This window comes from Dipodomys spectabilis, unplaced genomic scaffold (assembly GCF_019054845.1).
Source record: "Dipodomys spectabilis isolate Male_0828 unplaced genomic scaffold, ASM1905484v1 ptg000170l, whole genome shotgun sequence".
Classification (NCBI taxonomy): Eukaryota; Metazoa; Chordata; class Mammalia; order Rodentia; family Heteromyidae; genus Dipodomys; species Dipodomys spectabilis.
This window is the reverse complement of record NW_024870847.1, coordinates 1338024-1361611: the sequence shown is the minus strand read 5'-3', so window position 1 is coordinate 1361611 and position 23588 is coordinate 1338024. Positions and strand designations below refer to the sequence as shown.

Sequence of the window (23588 nt, the reverse complement as noted above, 5' to 3'; positions counted from 1 at the left end):
TTTCCTTTCCTTTCTTGCCAAGTGAGCTGGAATAATGAAAAACATTTAAGGCAATGTGTTTTACTGTAAATAAAATCATACTGATTTGAAAATACTACAAATATTCATTCTTTAAATTTATTTTTAATTCAAATATAATAGGGATGGTTTTAGTGTTGCATGCCTTTAAATCTAGCAATTTAGATGGCTGAAAACAGAGGATCATAGGTTCAAGCTAGAATAGGTAATAGACCATGAGTCACTTATCTTCAACCAAGAACTAAAAAGCTAAAAGTGGAGCTGTGGTTCAAATAGAAGACTGCAAGCCTGAACAAAAAGAAGAGTAAAAGAACCTAGGCCCCAAATTTAAGTCATAGTACTAGCACACATATACCGTATAGATATATGGTTCCTAATATATTCGAAACCTGGTCATAGATTAAATATGAAGTGTGAAAAAGTATGTAAGTCTGAAATGACTCCGAGGTATTTTGACAAGACAACTGGAAGAGTTATCACTTAATCAAATAGTAATGAGGGATTGGTTTGTAGATAAAGATCAAAGCTCACTTTGGAAACTGTTGAGTTTGTTAAAATCAGTAGCTAGGAGTTGTCAGTAAGCAGGTCAGTAAGCAGGATGCTATTAAGCACTGTAATTAAAGAAAGAACAAAGCTGGAGAAAAAACAGAAATAATTACATGTACTCAGTGGTAACAACCATGAGAAGGAATATTATAGAACTAAGATAGAAGTAAGCCCTGGGATACAAATATGTAAAACATGACAAATGAAGAAAAACAGTAATAAGTATGCAATGCAGACTTATATGGATAGGTATTTTTAATGTTTAAGGCCTATGAAGTGATTGTGTGATGACCTAAAATTTAAGAAATTGGTAAGGTCAACTATCCCTTGTGCCAACCATAGCTGATAGTTTAAGTAAAACAGGGCCACAATAGTGTGTCTTGATTTACCAAAGTGAAAACAGGCCAATATTTGGAAAGCCAATTTTTGGGCATGTGGTTGGAGTGACAATTACTGCAGTTTGTTCAAGTATCAGTAGAAGGGTACAGTTTTAGCCCAATGATAGAAATCTTTCAGGGATCTGGTAGATTTCCCTCGGTCTTCAATTTTCCTTTTTTTCTGAGTACCAAAATATCATTACTGGAAGCCAGTCCCAAATTTTGCCTTTGGCAATTTAGCAGATATTTAGTTTATCACATGTCCAAATAATAGAGAATGGGAACAGTTCTACATTGAGCACTCACAGGAGACAGGTCTCTGGAATTTCTCAGGAAGAGCTTTCTGCAATCGTGGGATGGATAGAGCTGGATTATATACAAAATAGACATCATAGATTGAAAGTATTCTGCTAAATTGACACTTGAGATATTGGATGTTTTAACTGCATTGTATTGATTTTTATGAATCAATTAATTAGATACTTTATACCATATGATATTTACTAGACAATGAATTGCATGCTTACTGCATTTCCTTTGTATAACATATACTATGTTTTGAAATTTGGTAAAATAAATTCATCTTTTTATTTTTTTTAATAAGGATTACTCCTAGTTCTCAAGAGTGGGGAAATGCCCTGGAACATTGTAACTTCAAGTCATATGATGCCATGTGTCATATCCTATTTTCCTTGTAGAGACTTGGTAATAAATTATATGTAATTAATTTTTTATTTTTATTTATTTTCTATTGCAGCACCTTGATATGTGTAATTAAAACTGTAGTTTTCTTCAAGTATTTCATCTTACACTCAAGTTTTTTTCTTCCAAGCTTTCTAATAAATATGTAATCTATTCAATTTTGAAAAGTACTGCTGTACCTCCCACTTATTTGTGGCATTTCTGAAACCCTGTGTGTCAGGGTGGATACCTTTGCCTGTAACAAGTATTGTTGTTGAATACATAACATTTGGCTACTTAGAGAAAAAAGGATGTGAAGCTACACTAGCCAGATAAAGATCTTCCAGGACAATTCAAGGGCAACTCATGTACTCTCTATGTAGGTGAATAGGGAGCATAGAAAAGAAATTCTTACACTTGAAAATGATTGAGTGTGTGTGCACATAGGTGTTCACTTATTTATCTGTTGCTAGAGTTTTACACATTCACAGTTTCCAAAATCCACAGAACCACATGAATGGGCATTGCTTTCCTATGTTGCTCTTTGGGTAATAAGAATGAAATGTGGTATTGTCCTGTGGTAGAGAAATTACTCAGAGATTCAAGTTTTTTTCTTTCAATATGTTGCTTGTTCCTACCTCTAAAATTAGGAAGTCTGTTAAAACATAATACATTTTAAATTATTACATATTTAATACATAACACATAATATATAATATATTATATATAATACCTGACAGTATTATATATTCATAAGGTTAAATATGACAAACGTATCAATGTCCATACTTTCCTAGCCATGATTAGGTTCAGTAGAGTTAGGTGCATTACATCTCCACAGGGAAAGTCTACTGAAGTTATGATGACCTTGACCTAGATATGGAGAATTCCTGTAAAAGGAGCCTCTCCTCAATTATGAGAAAAGATAAGTTTGGAAGATTTTTGGTTTTGTTTTTGTTTGTTTTTATTTTGGCCGGTCAAATGGCCTGAACTTTGGGCCTGGGCACTGCCTTTCTCTTCTTCAGCTCAAGGCTAGTGCTCTACTACTCAAGCCATAGCACCACTTCTGGCTTTTTCTACTTATGTGGCACTGAAGAATCGAACCCAGGGCCTCATGCATACAAGGCAAGCACTCTACCACTGAGCCACCTTCCCAGCCCAAGTATGGAAGTTTTTGAGAAGAGGGATTTGGCATTTGCTTTGCATCCTTGATTATTAATGAATAGGTATTATTTTACTCCAAATTTCGTCTCCTTTTATGTTCCATAAACAGTTACACATGATCATCATTCCATCGCATATCTTTAAGTCCTTCTTTTATTTCTTTTATCATTATTATTTTGTTGTTGTAGTTTTGCTGATCCTGAAGCTTGAACTCAGGTCCTAGGCAGTGTCCCTGAGCTCAAGGCTAGTACTCTGCCACTTGAGTCACAGCACAACTTTTGGGTTTTTCAGCCTTGGCTTGCTTTGAAGCATAATACTCAGATCTCAGCCTCCTGGGTAGCTAGGATTACAGGTGTGAGCCACCAGTGCCCAGCAAGTCCCTCTCTTTTAGATATTATTCTAAAAGCCTCCTGTCCAAGGTCACTCCTAAGAGAGTAAATGGACCTATGCCAATAGTTCTTTCAAACTCTTATCTCCTGTTATGGCTATGGTGTGTCTTTTGCATCATATCCTTGACCTAATTCACTGTTCTCTTTCCAATCCATCATTCTAGATGTGTTCCTAATAATTACCTAAATTTTGTGGCTATAAACCCTAAATCACTCAACTATTAATTTCATTTAAATTTTTTTCAATATGATTGTTCTTCAGTACAAATCTGAGCTTATACTCACCTCTTCCACCTAAGTCTTGGCATGAGGAGAGCCTGGGCCTACTCTACCTCAAATGCAAGAGGTTAGCGAAAGAATAGCCTACAGTAATCCTGCCTAGGAGTCCGGACAAGTAGTTGAGTGCCTGAAAGAAGCAATGCATTCCTGGCATGGGAAGGGGTGAGAGAGACAACAGCCTAGAGAGCAAACTGACAGTCACAACATTTAACAACTTCCTTTTGGAGAAACTGACCTCCTGCAAAGTGGCAGTGAGATAACTCACCTAGCAAATTTTCGTATTTGAAGGAAGTTGTCATGTTTCACTACACAATTCACTTGTAGTCAAAGAGAGGGTCATTCTTTTGTGTCCTCCTTAGGCCCAGTCTCATTTTATCTCCATCTTAGACTTTGCTCATAGTCTGTTCTTTCCAGAAGGTCCTTGATGAAGAAAGTGTGATCTTTTGGCTTCTGACTGGCCCTGTGGGAACTGAGGCCACTTTTAGTTTTGAACCTGTTCCTTCTGACATTGGGAAAACTCATTCTCTGAATTTTGCCTGAGCAAGTGAGTTTCTCCAATTCCAAAGAGGTCAATAAATATCTGATTCTAAGACCCAAGTGGAAGTCCTTCACCAGATCCTCCAAGCTGGAGTGAATGTTAGCTCAGACTCTAGGCTATCCTCATATTTCTCCAGCTCTTTCTCATGAACCAAAAGATTACAGGAGTTCAGTTCAGAAACAAAGATAAATGAGAGTAGCAGAAGAATCATTGGCAGGGGGAGGAATTAGAAAAATTGGAGGAAACAAGGACTCAGAAAATCTAGGATCACTCACATCATTTGGGAATGACATCATAAGATTAGGAAATAAAAGTAATATATTACTACCTAAATTAGTAACTCGTCTATTGTACATCACAACTGTTCTGTCAAAATGTAGCTGTCCTAGTTGTACTTTGATGAGGGAAATGGAGCACATTCTTTCCTAACTGAGTTCTATTGAGTATCTTCATCCATACCCCAGGTTGTTCTCACTCTCTACTTCTCTGTTATTTTCCTTTGCTGGATTCAATCAATGACACTTGAAAGTGTTATCATCTTCAGACATGTAATTACATTTTCTTCTAATCCATTTGTTATCAAATAAAACAAATTAAGTGGAAATATATGTCTATGGTAAATTTTCTCCATGGCATATTTATTTGATGATATTAAGTATTATTTTTATAGTTTCAACTTTAAAACTTGAGGAAAATGTTTTGTTATTATTAGCACTAACTATTTGCACATTTTTTTGTATTTTTCCATGTCTGTGTATTTGGTATTAACCTTCTAACATTGTCTTTTTCCCCAACTGTCGCCTTCTTAAAATTTCAAGTTACAAGCTATATATGATGGTCCTGTATGCATGCAGTGATATATTTAAATTTTGATCTGATATCCACATATTATAGGATATCATCAACCTATTGTAACTGCTCTGAAAATAAATAGGGAGGTCCTCAACTGCATGGATCAACTAGATTTAACAGACATCTACCAAATATTTCGGCCAGCACCATCAGAATACACGTTTTCCTCAGAAGCACATGGGATATTTTTCAAAATAGACCACATTTTAGGTCACAAAGCAAAATTCTCTAAATTCAGAAACATTGTACTTTTACCTTGTGTTCTCTCAGACAACAAGGGAATAAAATTAGAACTCAACACCAAAAGCCACCAAAGAAAGTCCTGTAACACATGGAGGCTGAACAACACACTGTTGAATCACCAGTGGGTCATGGAAGTGATTAGAAAAGAAATTCAAATATTCAACAAAAATTAACACACAATTACCAGCTCCTCAGGGAAACATCAAATACAGTACTCAGAGGCAGTTTAGAGCTCTGAGTTCCTACACCAACAAATTGGAGAGATCTGAAACCAACAATTTAATGAGACATCTGAACGTCCTAGAAAAAGAGCAAAAAGATAAATCCCAGTCCAGGAGACAGAAATGAATAATTAAAATTACATCAGAATTAAATGAATTAGTTTTAAATATGATAAAAATAATCAACAAAACAAAGAGTTGGTTCTTTGAAAAAATTAACAAAACTGACAGACCCTTAGCAAATCTTATCAGTAAAAGGAGAGAAAACACCCAAGTAAATAAACTCAGAGATGAGAATGGAAACTTCAACACAGAAACAACCAAGATTCAGAACATTATAAGGGAATACTTCTCAAAACTTTACGTTAATAAGTTTGAAAACGTGGCAGAAATGAACTTTTTCCTGGCAGATATCGACATGCCAAAACTCAACCACAATGAGTTAAACCAACTTAACAGGCTCATACAAAGCATTGAAATAGAAACAGCAGTAAGAGACCTTCCATCTAAGAAAAGCCCAGGACTAGATGGATTTACAGTGGAATTCTACAAGGCCTTCAAAGCAGAGGCCACAGCAACAGTCCCTCCAATTCTTCAATGAAATTGAAAGAGAATGTTACCTACCGAACTCATTTTATGAAGCCATGATAACCCTCATCCCAAAACCAGGCAGGGACTCATCAAAGAAAAAGAACTATAGGCCCATTTCTTTGATGAACATTGATGCAAAACTTCTCAACAAAATTTTGGCCAATCGCTTTCAACAATTCATCCAAAAAATCATAAACTGCGATCAAACAATATTCATTTCAGGGATGGAAAGCTGGTTCAATATAGTCAAATCAATTATTATGACTCGTCACATCAACAAACAGCAAGGATTAGAACCATATGATTATCTCAATAGATGCAGAAAAAGCATTTGACAAGATCCAACCAACCCTTTATGATGAAGTTTCTGGAAAAATTAGGAAATCATGGAACATTCCTCAACACAATAAAGGCTGTATATGACAAACCTACAGCAAGCATTATAATTAATGGTGAAAAACTAAAGCTATTTCCCCTTATCTCAGGAATGAGACAAGGATGTCCACTCTCCACTTCTGTTCAATTTAGCATTAGAATGCCTAGCTACAGCGATAAGACAAGATGCAAACATCAAAGGGATCCAAATTGGGAAAGATGAAGTAAAATTCTCCCTCTTTGTAGATGACATGATTTGCTATTTAAAGTATCCAACGGACTCCACTATCAAATTACTGAAGCTGATTCAAAATTTGGCAAAGTAGCAGGGTATAAAATTAACCCTCAATAATCAATGGCTTTTCTGTATGACAACAATGCGAATATCATGGATGAAATCAAGAAGGCAACTCCATTCATAATAGCCCCACAACAAATAAAAAACCTAGGAATTAACTTAACCAAAAAAGTGAAGGACCTCTATGATGAAAACTTTAAAAACCTTAAAAAGGAAATCAAAATAGAACTTTGGAAGCAGAAAATCCTCCCATGCTCCTGGATTGGAAGGATCAACATCGTGAAAATGGCAATACTTCCCAAAGCTATCTACAAATTCAATGTGATACATATCAGTATTCCAACCTTATTCATCAAGGAAATAGAAGAGGCAATCCAAAAATTCATATAGAACAATAAAAAAACCAAATAGCAAAAATAATCCTTAACAGAAAGAACAGTGCTGGAGGAATATCAATACCAAATTTCAAACTCCACTACAAAGCCATAGTAATCAAAACAGCCTGCTACTGGCACAAGAACAGACCTCAGGACCAATGTAATAGAATTGAAAACCCAGAAATGAACCTACAGACATATAGCCAACTACTCTTCGATAAGGGAGCTAAAAAATAGAATGGAAGAAAGACAGCCTTTTCTGTAAAGGGTGCTGGCTAAATTGGTTGATCACTTGTAGAAAGCTAAAGCTAAAGCCTTATATAGCATCCTGCACAAGAATCAACACCAAATGTATCAAAGAACTCAGAGTCAACGCAGACATCCTGAAAACAGTACAGAATGGAATACAAGATACCCTATGTCTCCTTGGCACAGGTAGAAATTTTCTTAATAGAAACCCAGAAACACAACAAATCAAAGAAAGCTTGGACAAACGGGATTGCATGAAATCACAGAGCTTCTGCTGGCAAAGGATATAGCTATCAAGATCAATAGAAATCCCAAGGATTTGGAGAAGATCTTCACTAGCCATACAATGGACAAGGTTCTCACATCTAAAATACACCTGAAACTCAAATAATTAAAATGCCCAACAACAAACCCTCAAAGAAACAACTGCCCAATGAATAAGTGAGTTAAAGACTTAAAGAGAAACTTCTCTGAAGAGGAAAGAAGGGTGGCCAATAGACACATGAAGAAATGCACAACTTCCATAGCCGTAAAAGTAATGCAAATCAAAACACCATTGAGATACCACCTCATTCCATTTAGAATGTTTATATTCAAGAATTGTAATAAAAACAGATGCTGGAGGAGATGTGGACAAAAGGGAACCTTACTGCATTGTTGTTGGGAGTGTAAACTTGTTCAACCACTTTGGAAGGTAGTATGGAGGTTCCTCAAAAGACTCCACTTACAGCTCCCCTATGACCCAGCAATCCCACTTCTGGGCATTTACCCAAATGATCACAAACAAAGCTATCAGCACAACTATGTTTATTGCAGCATTATTTCCTACAGCTAAGATGTGGAACTAACCCAGATACCCCTCAGCAAATGAATGGATCAATAAAATGTGGTATATATACACAATGGAATTCTATGCCTCCATCAGAAAAGATGGCATTGCCAAATTTGTTATGAAATGGAACGATTTGGAAAAAATTATATTATGTGAAGTAAACCAGGCCCAAAGAAACATAGGTCCCATAGTTTCCCTTATTTGCAATAACTAATATATGTCTGAGACAAGCAGAAAGTGTCAGATAAGTTGATGTTAGGAGAAATTAACTCCAAGATAAGGATTCAAATGTATTTTTTTTCTTGTGATTGTTTCTAACATATGTATAAGGTGATTTCTTTGTTTCTTTGTATGTCCTTTCCCCACGGTAAGGCCTTGATTTCACTGTATTTGATGTTTGTATAATTTCTAGAGGGGAGGGAAAAAACTTATTGTTTAAATAGGGATACAGGTGGACCCATTCCAGCAATGAGATGTACAAGACTTCATGTCGAAAAACAAAATGTACAACTTTGGCTGGGAGGTGGTGTGGGGGAAGATGGGAAGGGATGGGAAGGGGAAACAAACGAGGAGGCAACAACGCTTGATAAGAAATGAACTCATTACATTGCCCATGTAATTGTAACCCCTCTGAAAGGTACGTTCACAATTTTTAAAAAAAGAGGCAAAAAATCACCTCTATGGTTTCTTGTGAAAAGACAGAAGAATACAATCAGTTTCTCAAGGAAATTGACCCATAACTATAGTATTGTCAATTTCATCAATGATGTAAGAAGACATGAACAAATTTCAACTCAAAGTGTATGTTATAAAATTTACTTTGTCTCCTGTGAACAACCTTTCAATTCTATCTATGTCTTCTTCCCAAAGTGATTGGTATTTTATTCTAATCATATTTTTACATTAACTTTAAGTAGCTGTATAGAAATTGCTGTTTGACAAAGCAGTTTATGTATAGTATTTAGTGTGGTTTTTTTCTTTTCTTTTTTCTTTCCTGAGGTTTGAAATCTGGGTCTGGGCACTGTCCCTGAGCTCCTTTGGATGAACGCTAGAACTCTTTCACTTGAGGCACAGCAGCACTTTCAGATTTTTCTGAGATTTAATTGGAGATAAGAATCTCATGGACTTTCCTGCCAGGGCTGGCTTCAAAACTCAATCCTCAGCCTCCTGAGCATCTAGGACAACAGGCGTGAGCCTCTAGTGCCAGGCTTAATAAAATGCATCATGTTTATTTTTGGCTAGTCCTGGGGGATGAACTCAGGGTCTTGGCAATGTTCTTGAGCTTCTTTTCCTCATGCTAGCACTCTATGACTTGTCATAGTGCCAATTACAGATTGTTTTGTTTATGTAGTACTGAGGAATCAAACCCAGGGCTTCACACATGCAAGGCAAACATTGCATGATCTAGAAGTCAGAGAAAAAAAATGTGTTACCAGGATGAAACAGGTTTGGGATGGGACAAAGAAAAGTAGTGGGTTTAATTATAAAAAGGAAGCATGAGACAGACTCATTTTTGGTAAAGAAACATGTCTGTAAAAATGGTATATTCATATAGAGTTGATAAAATTATGTTGGACTTAATATGTGCGCAAAATAATTAAAACTACTGAAGTCTGCATAAAGTACTTGTGAAATATTAATGTTCTACTTGTGATTTCATGCTATAAATATTTAAAGAAACCAGGAAAATTATTCCAGGGATATTTCTGTGTTCTTCTTATAACTTCATAAAGATCCATACTAACCTCAATAGAATTTAATGATAACTAGAAAACAGAAGTTTTACATTGAAAATGTACATTTACAATGTTTACATTGAAAAATAGTCTGGGTCCAAGCTTGAGCTGAAATATACCCTGCTAATTAGAAGGCAGAGATTTAGAAGACATATCAGGGCCAGTTTTGACAAAAAAATAGTGAGAAATTACAAAACCAAAGTAAGTGAGATATAGTGTAATTTCCCTGTTATCTCACGTTTGTGGAAGTCATAGGGAATAGATCATTGCTCACGAGAGGCTTGGCCAGAAAAATAATCTAAAGTGGTTAGAGTCTTAGCAACTTCAAGCACCAGTAGTGCCAAAGGAAAAAAAGAAAAAGAAGGAAACAGAAAAGGAAAGGAAAGGACAGAAAAGGAAACTATTTCCATTTCATTCTTAGTTTTATGTCACTGGGTACAAGAATTGAAAATATTTTTTTAGTTTTTGAGGATTCAGGCCTCTCTAATATGAAAGTATTTATTTCAAGTAACTATTGTATTACTACTATTTATTAAATTATTATTAGGCCTTCTTGGAGATTGAACCCATGGCTTTGTATATATTAGTCTGTTTCTACAACTGAACTGTACCCCAGCTCTCTTGTAAAGTTTAGAAATTGTTTATGAATTCTTGAATAGTTAGCTATTCTAATTTTCATCTTATCTTTTCTCTCCCACCTTTTCCACTGTGTATTTAAGTTTGTGTTGAAAACTTTCCTCAATTTTATCTTCTAAACTTAGAATGTTGCTGTTGAGTTTATACAGAAGTCGGTTGTTTCTATGACATCTTTTAAAATTATATGCAGATATATGTTCTTCACATGTATGATTGATTATTACAGTTCATTGCAATAATCAACATTTTATATGGTCACATGCACATACGTATTGAGTCATTGTGATCCTCTCCTAAGAATAGCTTCCCATCTTCTTGGCATGTGAATGCTTAGAGTGCAGTTAGTTAATCATGTCCAAGAGGAATTATTTGTCGTTTACTATCTATTGGATTAACTTGTACATTTATGCACATAGTGTAGTTATTTCAAATGAGGAAAACTTTGCAGCATATATTTAATTGGTCCTGAGGTGTGGTGTAGAGCAGATGGTATGGGTGGAATGAAGGTTCTGTGGCTTCAGGCAAGTATGGCAGGACATTCAAGGCTGAGTCACAGGTAGGGCAGAGTGTGGGGTCCCAGAATGGGGCCCAGGGTGAAGATTAGGTCAGCTTTTACCAGGGACCCCATCCATTTCCTGTGGCTGGGAGCTTATTTTTTAACAGCTCCTGACCCTCGGACGTCCTTTGCATGTAGGATTCAGGACAAATGCAGGGAATAATGCTTGCTTAAGAAAAGCTTCTAGCCCAATGCCACCAGTGGCTCAACCCCTGTAAATCTTAGCTAGTCAGGAGACTGAAATAGATATCTTGTGTGAAGCCAGCTCAGGGGAGGAAAGTTAGTGAGACTCTTCTTGCCGATGAACTACCAAAAGCCAGAAATGGAGCTGTGGCTCAAGTGGTAAAGTGCTAACCTTGAGTGAAAAAGTTAAGAGACCAGAGCCCAGACCCTGTGTTCAAGCCCCAGTACTGGCACAGAAAAATAAAGAAAAGCTTTCAGGAGCTCCTAGCCCACTGTGGTGAAAGGCCATATCAGCTGGGCACTGGTGGCTCACACCTGTCCTCCTAGTCCTCAGAAGACTGAGATGTGAGGACCACGGTTCAAGGCCAGCCCAAGCAGGAAAGTCTGAGAGACTCTGATCTCCAAGGAACCTCCGTAAAACCGGAAGTGGCTCTGTAGCCCAAGTGGTAAGCTGAAGAGCTTGGGGACAGCGCCCAGGCCCAGAGTTCAAGCCCCATGACCAACCCCTGGCCTGCTTGTACCTCACTCTGTGGCTCTAGGCCCACTTTCCACTGGGCCCCTAAGGGTCTCCCAATTCTAGGTGTCCTACAAGTCTTGAGAGCAGCCTGTTTGGAGGCCATTCCCTACAGAGCAAGACACAGTACCAAAGAAGGGTGGAGCCTTGGGGCATGGAGATAATCAGAATGGCATCTGTCATGGATGTAATGTGGACCTGAACAGTAAATTGAAGTCTCAGACCACAGTTCTGAGCCAGGAGGGGCAGAAGCTGCAAGATGTCACACCAGGTAATGCCCACTCATGCGGGTATCACAAGAGTGTGAATTTGTCAGGCACACCTTGGGCAGGTGTTGTGTTGGGCTCATGAAAGACTTGTAGTCTCAGGAATCCACAGCCAGCTGGCTGATGCTTGTAGCAGTCACTGTCCCTGGAGTCCCAGGGCTCAGAGGCCTCCTTTCCTCACCATGCTCAGGGGCACATGAAGGTCTGCAATCGTGGGCCGACTACAAATGAGCATCCATAGTGCAATCCCCTTGGTCCTGTGGCCCAGTGCACAGATGGAGGGACAGGTTCCATGGAACTTACTGCCATGGCCCAGACCCCTCAGCCCAAGAAGTATTTAGGGAGAAACCACTTGATATGCCTATAGAGTTTACTGTGACAATACCTCAGGACTGCCCCCAGTTCTAGCTCAGCTAATCATTACCACCTTCCTGTGTATGTGTTTTGTGTGTGTGTGTGTGTGTGTGTGTGTGTGTGTGTATGTGTGTCTGCGTGTCTGTGTGTCTGTGTGTGTCTGTGTGTGCACGCATAAGCACCTTGGTACTAGGGTTTGACCTCAGGGCCTGGGCTCTGTCCCTCACTTTTTTCATTCATGACTAGCACTCTACCACTTAAGCCACAGCTATTCTTCCAGGTTTTGGGTGGCTATTTGCAGAAGAGAGTCTCACAGACTTTTCTATCTAGGCTGCCTCTGAATGGCAATCCTCAGATCTCGGACTCCTGAAGAGCTAGGAGTATGAGAGCATGAGCTATTAGCATCTGGCCACACTTCCTTTCTTGGCTAAAACACACTACCTCTCTCCCAGCTGAGCACCCATCCACAGCTACCCCTCCTACCCCAGGCTTCAGATGAAACATAACCTCCTCCCCTGAGGAAAAAGAATGGGATCAAGTTTGAGTTATATGTTCTTCACACAGTCAGGGGCTGGTGGAAGCTGATGTGTAGGTCAGAGATCTAGCCCAGGGCAAGTAGACAGCTGTTAGAACAGAAGAGATTAGGAAAAGACATCCATGCAGCTGGATGCCAGTGGCTCATGCCTATAATCCTAGCTACTCAAGGCTGAGACCTATGGATCAATCAAGATTCAAAGCTAGCCTGGGCAAACTCTTATCTCCAAAGAATCATGAAAAAGATGGGAAGCGGAGCTACTGTAGTTCAAGTACTACAGCACCACCCTTGTGCAAACAAGTTAAAGATACCTAGGATACCACCTAAGCTCTGAGTTTAAGCCCTGGTAAACACACACACACACACACACACACACACACACACACACACACACACACACACATCCTTAGCAGTTGCCAGAGGCTCATACCAGAAATCCTAGCTACTCAAGTGGTTGAGCTCTTAGGGCAGCAACTTGAAGCCAGCCAAGGCAGGAAAGTATGTGATACTCTTCTGTCTACTCAGCTACTAAAAAAATGAAAGGTGAGCTGTGGTTCAAGTGTTAGAGTGTTAGCTTTGAACAAAGGAAGCTCAGGGACAGTGCCAAGCTGTGAATTCCAGCTCTAAGATTTTTTTAAAGACACCTTACACCCCATTCAGGCCATAAATCCCGATTTTGGTCATCCTAGATCTCACCTCTGCTCCTACCACTTCCACAGCACAAGTGGCCGGTGTGTGGCCAGCACTGGGTTAAGAACTTACACAAGGGGGACATAGCCAGTTCAAGGATAATGCCCCAGAACATTGAGGCACTGGCCATACCAGTCTCTCATCCCCTAGTTCTCTGGCCCTGGAGCTCAAAGTCTGTGCCTCTGTATTCTGACATCTGGAATTGTCTAGAGGCCCTGCTAGGGTTGGAAGATAGACTTACCTGTGAAAAGATATGTTGACATTTCTTAGACATCGACCTTGGCCTCACCTCCCATGTAAACCCTGATCATCCTTGCTGGGTTAGCCTTCAGTCAGCTATCAAGCTCGAGTTGGTCAGAGCCACTGGCAACCACCCTTCCCCCACTCCACTGCCAGACTGCTGAGAGTGGGACGTACAGCCAGAGGCCCAGCTGAGGAAAATGACAGGACATCACATGACAGACCCTGCCCCACCAGAGGCAGGGGAGAACATATGCCAGCTGGCCCTGCTGACCCAGAATCCTCTGGAGGTGTACAAAGATATGGACAGCCGAATTTGGGCTCCAAAGGAAAAGTGGAATATTCAGGTCTCTGACAATTTAAGACTCATTACAGATCCTGATCGAGGCTAAAGGCAAATATGCAATGGAGAAGGGGCACTATCCGAGATTAGGAATAGGCAGACAGGCACTCACAAAGTGGACAGGGGAAAATGAGGGAAACACACACACACACACACACACACACACACACACACACACACACACACACACACACACCAACGGGTAGCACAAGGCCTCAGGGAGTCCTTGAGCACATGAATATTCCAACCCCCGAGAAGATGGCACTATTGTTATCAGAACAACTGTAGACAAAACTCAGAGCCTCTACACATCTGGAATGGCTCCTAACACAGTAGGTCATTTCCTACTATACACACAGCTTTTCCCACAATTTATTTTTTATTTCAGTTTTCCCAAGGCTAGCATTTTATTGCTTGTACCACAGCTCCATTTCTAGTTTTTGCTGGTTACATTCAAATCAGAATCTAATGGACTTTTTTTTTCTTGGTCTGCTTTCAAACCACAATCCTCAGATTTCATCTTTCTGATTAACTAGTATTAATGACATGAGCCACTAGTGTGACTTCTACTTTTTTTCTCTATAACTATCTAATGCACATACTTAGATAGTAATGTAAAACTGAGAGTATGGAAGCAAGATGTACAGTGATGATACTGTCCTGTCAGAAATTCAAGTTAGTTATGTAAATTTCTTAAGACCATAAACAAAAAATACCATGATACAGTGTAAGAGAACTCATTATTGAACATATGAGCTTTAAGAGCTTTCTAATAAATCCATTATTTATTGTTACCCAACATTATAAAAAATGTATGAGGCATTGGTAAAATAGAAGTCCTATGCATGACTACATAAATTCTTTGTTTTTTAAAAGACACTTGTTTTCATCTAATAAAGTAGGCCTGTCTATTTTCTTCATGTGATTTTGATGATTGAAGGTGCTTAGTGAGAAGTTCAAAATATATTAGTATTCCTAAATTATCAATTCTCATTTTTTCTTCTTGGAGAATATAATGATCAAAGCAATAGTTCAGAATCAGCAAGCAATACTTCAGAATCATGCTTCCAGTGCAAGTGGATCACCAGTGAGAAGTCCTCAATACCATTTTCCACAAAGTTTTGTCACAGATACAATCTTCCTGCCTTCTCTAGCTGCTTTACTAGCTTGGACCTATTTCTTCATTGTACAGGAAAAGTGTGATTCAACTGATTTCAGTCAAATTTTACTAGAATTACCAAGGATTTACTAGAATTACCAAGGGTTTAGATTCTTGTCTGTAATTTAGTCAAAGCTATGTCTCTTTATGTAGGCTACTAAAATGTATTTACTAATTCCAAGTAAATATATAAATTCTATTTCCATCTTTTTTAAAAAATAAAATTTTGTTTGCTCTATCAATTGATCAGAGGCATGAATTTTGTGGCTAGCTAGGTCATTGCACATCTGTATCTCTCTTCCTTTCTCTATTTTATGGTTCTCATAGATAATATGATTGCTCCATAATTATCCTAATTTATTTTGCTTTTATATTTTTGGTTGCATCATTTCACTTTTTGCTCTGCCATTTCCCAAATCATTTATATAGAAGGCATTATTTCATATTTTCTCATTCCTAGAATAAGCTGCACATGAAGACATCACTGGTCCTAATTTTCAGTCTGTACCTTTGAATACGGAGGAACATCTTTCCTCTGTTCTCCATCAATTCCCTATTCTCCAGTTAGAATAATTTCGAATAGTAAAATTGTAAAAAGGATATAAATCAGATATGCAGAAAATTCACTAGATTTTTCTGACCCGTTCAACCAATGTGAACTATTAGGGAAATACATGGAAACTTCATTCCCACTGGCACGCAAAGTCTCTGGTTAGGCAATTCTTAGGAAGATGAGGAACAAGATGAAAAAATAAGGAATGGTATCAATTGCAAGACAAAAATTGGAGAAGGATCCAAGTAAATTTCTTCATTGGGCTGCTGAAAATATTCAGCTTACTACAATGCGGAGACTACTTTCCAAAAAGGCCACTCATGTGAATACTAGGGATGATGATGAGTATACCCCTCTTCATCAGGAAGCCTACAGTGGACACTTAGACATTGTCCATGAGTTGGTGGCTCAAGTGGCAAATGCAATAACTGTAGATGGCTGGACAACCCTGCACAGTGTATATATGCAGAATAATACCAGAGTGGCTTCTTTCTTACTTCATCATGATATAGATACCAATGCCCAAACTAAAGGCCTCTTGCTGCTGAGAATTGAGATAGCAAAGATATAATGGACCTCTGCGGCTGACTGGCTCTGTCGGGACGACGGAGGACACCTAGTGGAGGAACTGGAACAGGTGGGGAGATGGCAAACAGACAACTCACACAGAAGAGGAGTGAATGCTGAGTGCGATTTATTGCAGAGGATAACATGCTTTTATAGCAATAGTCTTCATGAGAAAGGGCAAAAAGTTACACAATCTTGCTGCAAGGCTTCGTTTTTGGGTGTTCACTAGCTGGTCGCCTGATCTTTTTTTTGGATGACGAGCTATGACAATAGGCACTTGTTTTCGGCTTTACCTCTATTTTTTAAGAAATACAATTGGTTTTGATGTTTATCACCTATTAACCATTAACCAGAGCACATGGGCAAAGTACTGGACAGAAAGGCATGAACTCTAGTACTTTATAGTTACTTTTGTTTAGTTTTGTACTTTATATGTTTCAAATCTTTTTTAAGCAATTGTGCTTCTTTGCCATTCTTTAGAGGGTCCCCAATTTGTGGCCAAAATCATGATATTTAGTATACTTAATTAAATCTGGCCATATATCAAATTTAAGCTCATAGTGTCTTTTCTGTAACCCTTTCACATAATCGTTTACTCTTCTCCATAGAGGCCTTAACTGTCTCATAAGATCTTTCTTGTTCCTTCTTTGATAGTAAGTACCAAGGAGACCTAAAACTAGCAAGTCTCTCAGTAAATGAAAGAGAGTAATAGGAAGTTCTTTCTTCTAAGTACTTTTCTCAATGGTTGCCATTCTTATCATACACACCTGTAAAAGGCTATGGATCTGGGGTAGTCGTTGGGGTCCTCTAGATAATAGAGGATCCCACCATTTTCCTCTGATAAGCCATTGCCACCTTCCATCTACCAACTTTTTAAGAATCTTGTTTAGCTTTTGGTCTAAATATCCCTCTACATCTTTCTTACCTACAGGCTATCTATATGAGTCTATTGTATATGCTTTAGGATTAAAGGAAAGTCTCCAGTAGCCATACACTCTTTTTGCTCTAGCCGTGCCTACAGCTTCCTGTAAATCTCTTACAAACAATTCCTTCTGCTGAAGTAATGTCATGAAACCCCCAATACTTTTACATTTACTTATGACTTGTCTAATAGCTTCCATAAGAGGGGCTTTTATGGTAGCACTTAACTCTGGTGAGTTAGTCATATTCTCAGGACACTCATCGGATGTTGGAGTCATCAACACTTTTAAGAAAGAGCCTTAAATAAGGGAACATTGAGCATGAGTAAGTAGAACAAGCAGCAGGAACAGTAAAAGATTAATAGGCACTCCTATACAACGAAGAAAAGAAAAACAGGAACAGAAACACATCTTTCCCAGGGGCTTGCCAGCCTTTCCAGGAGGTAGGCCTCTTTGAAGCCCCATTCTCTGATGTAGACTTCAGTGAAGTCCCATTCTCAGAGATAGGCCTCTTTGAATCCCCATTCTCTGAGGTAGACTTTGGTGAAGTCCCATTCTCAGAGATAGGATTCTGTGAAGCCCCATTCTCAGGTCTGAATGCAGGTGTTCCATGCTAAGCAGACTCCACCCGAGTAGGCATGGCATTTGCCCCTTTCTTATATTTTACATGTGCCAGAGAAATTTCTTCTCATATAGAGAAGATGGAGCAGAAGACTAGTTTGAAGAGGACTAGAAAGACAACAAGAATACATATAACAATTAGTATTATGACTCCAAATGTAACCAAGTAGTGCCATCAATCTAAAGGATTAAGACTTTTTAATCCTCTCTGTAAGTCTTCTGCCAAAGAATTTATCCCCACGGTTTCCAAATGAGCTTGACTAAGGGCTGAGATGTCTTCCTGTAGCTGTCCTATCTCATGAGTTAAGCTATTGTCCTTCCAGATTTTTTGTAAATGCACTTTGGTAACTTCCCAATCTAAGCTCTCATTATAAGGTAATGGGGTAACACAAATATATTTAAATGACTGATGACATCTAGTTGTCAGCTGGGTTTTTAGATTATTGACTTGAGTCCCTAACTTTAAGACTACTTTTTCCAAAGCCTCTATTTTGTTTTTTTAATTTTGGTTCAATAATTTGTTGCTCTGTTATTGTTAGAGAAACATCCTTATTTAACTCATTAACAAAATGTGCCGAGCCTTTTCAACCAGCTTCTTGATCTTTCCCCATATAGGTGGTGTTGCGGTTTTTGTTGAATTAGCCTCTCAATTGTTCTTGAACTAAGTCCGGTAGGCTTGAATCTTTTCTTGAGTTAGGGGCCACTGATTAATCCATACAAGATCATCACTTTTCCATATTATTTTGTCAGCATAAAGCTGCTCCTCAGTGGCCCCTATGAAAAATTTTGCTCCTTCAATGAGGAGTCTATTTGTCCTATTTTATTTTCATGTCTTGCATGATGTCTCTGCCCCATAAAGAACAAGGCAACCTGGGGATAACATAAGGTTTGAAGTGGCCTTGCTGCCCTTCACATACCCATTTGAGTTTCTGAGCTGACTAAGCTTCATTAGAAGCCATCCCTAATCCAATTAAGGAAGAAGAAGTCTCTTGCACTGGCCAGGCCATAGGATAATCTTTTCCAGCAATACAGGATCTCTCAGCTCCTGTGTCTAAGAGTCCTGTCATTTGTTTTCCATTGACTTTAATGGCCTTGTAAGGCCATTTATCTGTAATTTCCTGAACCCAGGCTATAGTATCTGTGGTGCCAAACCCTCCTTTTCTGTTTTGAGTCAGTGTGGGATTAGGCAAGTTTAGATATCAGAGTAAAAGTATTTGGGCAATCCTCTGTCCTTTATTAACTTGAATAGTCTCTTTTAGAGACCTTTGTCATGGCCTTTATAGTGGTAGGACTGTCTGAGTCTATTACAACTGGTAATACCTCAAAATTCTTTTTATAGTTTGAGCCACCAGCGTCCGGCAACACCAATACTTACTGTAAAAATTCATGAATTCCGTGGAATTCTTCCAAGTGAATAGCCTGCATTAGATGTCAAAATATATTCAAGAGTTTTTGTATACATGTATAATGATTTCTGCAGAGTTTTTGAAATTTTAATCAGAAATAATTTTAATTTATCCGTTTAAATGAATAGTACAGAAACTAAAATATTTCTGGTGCTTGTCTGAAAAAGAATATTTTAAAATATTCTATGTTTGTATAATGTGTTCTTTCAGATTGTATTCCATATAGAAAGTTTTAGATTCCTTTTTTTCCTCGGTCTTAATATTATTTTTCATTGGGATAAAATGACAGTGTTGTCTAATTTCAACAGTTTTGTAAAGTTTATGGTATGTAAACGCCTTTCTGAGGTGAAGATTTAATACACTGATGTCAAACTAAATTTAATTATATGAATTACGTGTGCTGTTACACTTGTTATTTTGTAATCAACTTTTTAATAACTGTTTTTCATTTCTTGCATCTGAAGAATGAAAAATACGGAATACTTCACAAATTTTCATATCATCCTTGTGCAATTGCCATGTTAATCTCTCTATTGTAATTTGGGAATACGTGCTGCTGAAGCATGTAGTATCTTCTAAATTTAAGTAGTTAATGATGCAATCTTTATACAGACTTATATCCACGGTTCCCTATTTGTAATAAGGAAACTATATTGTTCCTGACAATGCTACTGATCTTATTTCCCTAAAATTCTGTGAATAGTGGAAAAAAATATATTGTTCATCTTAATGCTCACATTTGCAAATTTTTTTGTCAATGACAATTTTAAGTCTTTTTCATTTGGAATTTGATCATACTTTCGATAATTTATTGCTAGGTCCCAAGGTGATGGCTTTTTCATGTACTAATTGATCCAACTGAATTACCTTTGTGGAGCTAATGGATTCAAAGTAAGCCTTGCTTAAGAGCTACTTCTAACCTTCTGCAGCTGACATTTTCCCTAGTGAGATCTTATTGGCACAAATGTCTACCTGACCCTTTATTCTTCTTCCATGTAGGAACAGACCAATCAGAATATCTTACCCTGACAGCAATAGATTGTTTTACTTGAACAACACTAATCTTAGTTACAAGGGATCATAGAGAGATGAACAGTTCAGTCATAACTGTTCCGACTAGAAGGTATTTTATCAAAATATAATAGTTTATTATATCTAATATTTCAAAAGTAACTAAAGCCAAGAATGTGAAAAAATTGATCATATTCATGATTACTTAATATCCTGGCCTGTCTACCATCCTACCAGGCAGGAAGTTACACTACTGCATTTCTATCCCCAAATATTTTCATAGTTGCAGGAGAAGTCCAGATGTTTCTTCTCATTATTAGGCCTTAAATTGGTAATGTTTTAATCATAGTGTTTTCTCTAGCCTACAGGCTGTAAATCTACAAATGGTAAAGCTTTAGGTCCAACTCTATCAAACACTGAGGTAGAGATAATGTAATAATACTTTAAAACAGAGTTGCCTTTGATACTGTACCCACAACAGAACAATGCAAAACATGTGTCTTTTTTTCTTATATTATATATAGTTATATATTTTATATTTATATGTGCTGATTTTATATTTCACACAATGAAACTTACTAGAATTAGTTGATAATTTCACAAATAAATTAAAATTTATTTATTCCAATAAATAGAATTGGAATAAAATAATTAGGTTTAAAATGTATATTAGAATATAAAAAGTATCAATGCAGTGTCTTTGGTATAAACTTGTGATACATTCTAACTGTTCTTGGTCTTCTGAATTCACATGGTAAAAAACAATTTTGTTTTCCTCTAATCTATAAGGGATTTTACTATGCTTCTCTGTTTATTGTTTTAATTCACTGATCCCAAACTGTTTTTCTCCATATTTCTGAAGCATTCCTACTGATTATGCCCAAATTTTTCTGATAAGATGTCTAACAAATATTATTCTTCTGCACGACCCAATGATTCCTAGGATCCCAGGTACCAGTTACCTGCATCATCAGATAACAAGGGCAAGACTTCTCACATAGGCCCATGCAACATGCAACAAAGTAATTGAAGACCCATTTCAATTTCTCATTTCCTATATTTCAGGGCCCCAATTCCTTGAGATACAGGATTTAGCAGTAAGCAATTGTGAAATGCAAGGCAACTTAAAATGAAAGATGAGATCACAAAATTTGAGAGTATGTACTATGATTCAAATATTCAACTTACAGATGGCCAGCCCATATCAGTGAACAAGTTCACAAGGTGTCATAAGATTATTTTTAATACCCCTCCCCTATGATTAATGAAAGATTTTAGTCCAGCATAAGTGGACCAAAAAATAGTTCCTGGAAGGATAGATCCATAATTGGTCTACCAATTCCCAGAAAAATTTACTTAGAGTTCAAATATAATTCAGAAAAACATTGAGAAGATCCTTAGTGCTTCAAAACACTGGGACTTCAGTACAACATGGTTCAGTGGTATAAAATGTCACTCTCAAACCAATGATAATCTACATTTAATCTCCTGAAAGTTATTCCTTTACAAATTAACTCTTTAAAATCACATTCACCAAAATAACATTTGACAAGTAGATGATACTTAGTGATATTACAATTTTTTCAAGTGTAGGGAGCAAGTTACAATAGAGTTGAATTATTTACCCAGCACTAATGCCAAACACGTTCAACCATTCATTAAAGTCTAGAAATAGTACCAACCACAATTTGTGTTTTTCAGTAGGATCCTTCCAGAAAAGTGTTGAATAGATCAGCCTGCCAAATTTCAAACCAAAAGGTTTGCTAAAAAAGTAAATGTCATCATTTAATAAGGTACATTTTAAAACGTCACAAATATTTGTCTTATCATATGTAATATTATGTTTTCCCTATCTCTCTAACATAGGGAGAAATATGACTTTAAGTCTTGAATATGGGTACTCATCAGAGATATGACAAACAAAATCTGTCTTCTATTTCTATCACATTCCTCTATAGGAATAAATTTTAGTTTTCTTCTTTTTCCAAAACTTATAGGTAGTAAAAATATTATACCATGTAAAATAAAACAATCACACCACTGTACAAAGCCATTTATAAAAATTGGTAGCTAGGAGTACATTCTATGCGTTTTTTAACTTTCTTTTTGACTGAAGATTAATCTTCCAAATGGATGAGAATAAAATCATGTTTAGGTGCTTCACGTCTCCAGTCTTGCAAATTATTACTGCAGATGAATGAATTATGGAAATATAAGCTGACATCAGTTCAAGGATATGCAGAATGGAATCTCCATGAAATGTATATAAACCTTTCAAAGTATTAATAGACAGTTTAACAGGATGACTATCAGGAAGTTGAAAGCAGAAAGAAATTATAGTAAAGACATAGAATGAATGAAAAATGAACAAGGGGCAAGTACAGCTAGAATACTCAATGTACACATATGATAAAGGGAGTGGTAAATCTGAAATAAATATTGGAGAAGCATTTGGTTGAGAATGATGGAAGGAGTGACTCTGATCCAAGAGCAATGGACAATTAGATGGATATATTTAATTGTAACACACTTGCACAACCTTTTGAAATTCAGTTTAAAAACACAACAAAAAACAAAAACACACAAAAATCACAACCAACCAGAAATCTCTAGAGAGTATGAATATTTCCTCCCAAAATTTTAAGCAGTTAATGAAGGGTAGTCTTGGGAAAAGCAAACAACGCTGTCCAAAGAGAGAAGTTTGGGATAGGAGAGAATTTTGAACAGATTTAAATAGATTGTCTAAGGTTATAAATCACCTACATCTGCTGCAAATAGTATCTTTCTTCTAGAAGTTCTCTGTCTGAACTGGATAATCCAGTCGTGAGACACACTTGATAGCTTGTGAAGATAGAATGGAAGAAACAAGATCAAGAACGCGTTACTCCACTGGAAAGAAAACAATCCTCTATATTTTCTCTAATCTTTCTTCACTACGCTTTCTTTATTCTTTTAAGTCAATTGATTTTGAATTATATTTTTCCTTCTTTCTTCTGGCAAAGTAATTGGTCAAAGTAATTCATTAAATATTATTTGCCATTTTCTTCTGTCATGCTGGTTAATTGGCCAGGCGAGTCTATTAAACTTCCCTCTTGCATTTGGTTGCCATGAAACAACATCTATGTCAATGAGAAGAAATCCAATGTAAAACTTTGTCTCCAGAAAATAGTCCAAGAAGCTGTGATCACAAATATTTGGCTGTATATTTTCTTTTTTCTTTTACCTTGAAAGTCTTCTTTTGTCTAAAGTTCCCACAAACATAAGTACT

The 23588-nt window shown here is 37.3% G+C and overlaps 1 pseudogene; it reads right to left on the bottom strand.

Moving 5' to 3' along the window:
• Window positions 1-19777: 19777 nt before the first annotated feature.
• Window positions 19778-19874, bottom strand: LOC122119500 (annotated as a pseudogene).
• Between the last annotated feature and the right edge of the window lie 3714 nt (window positions 19875-23588).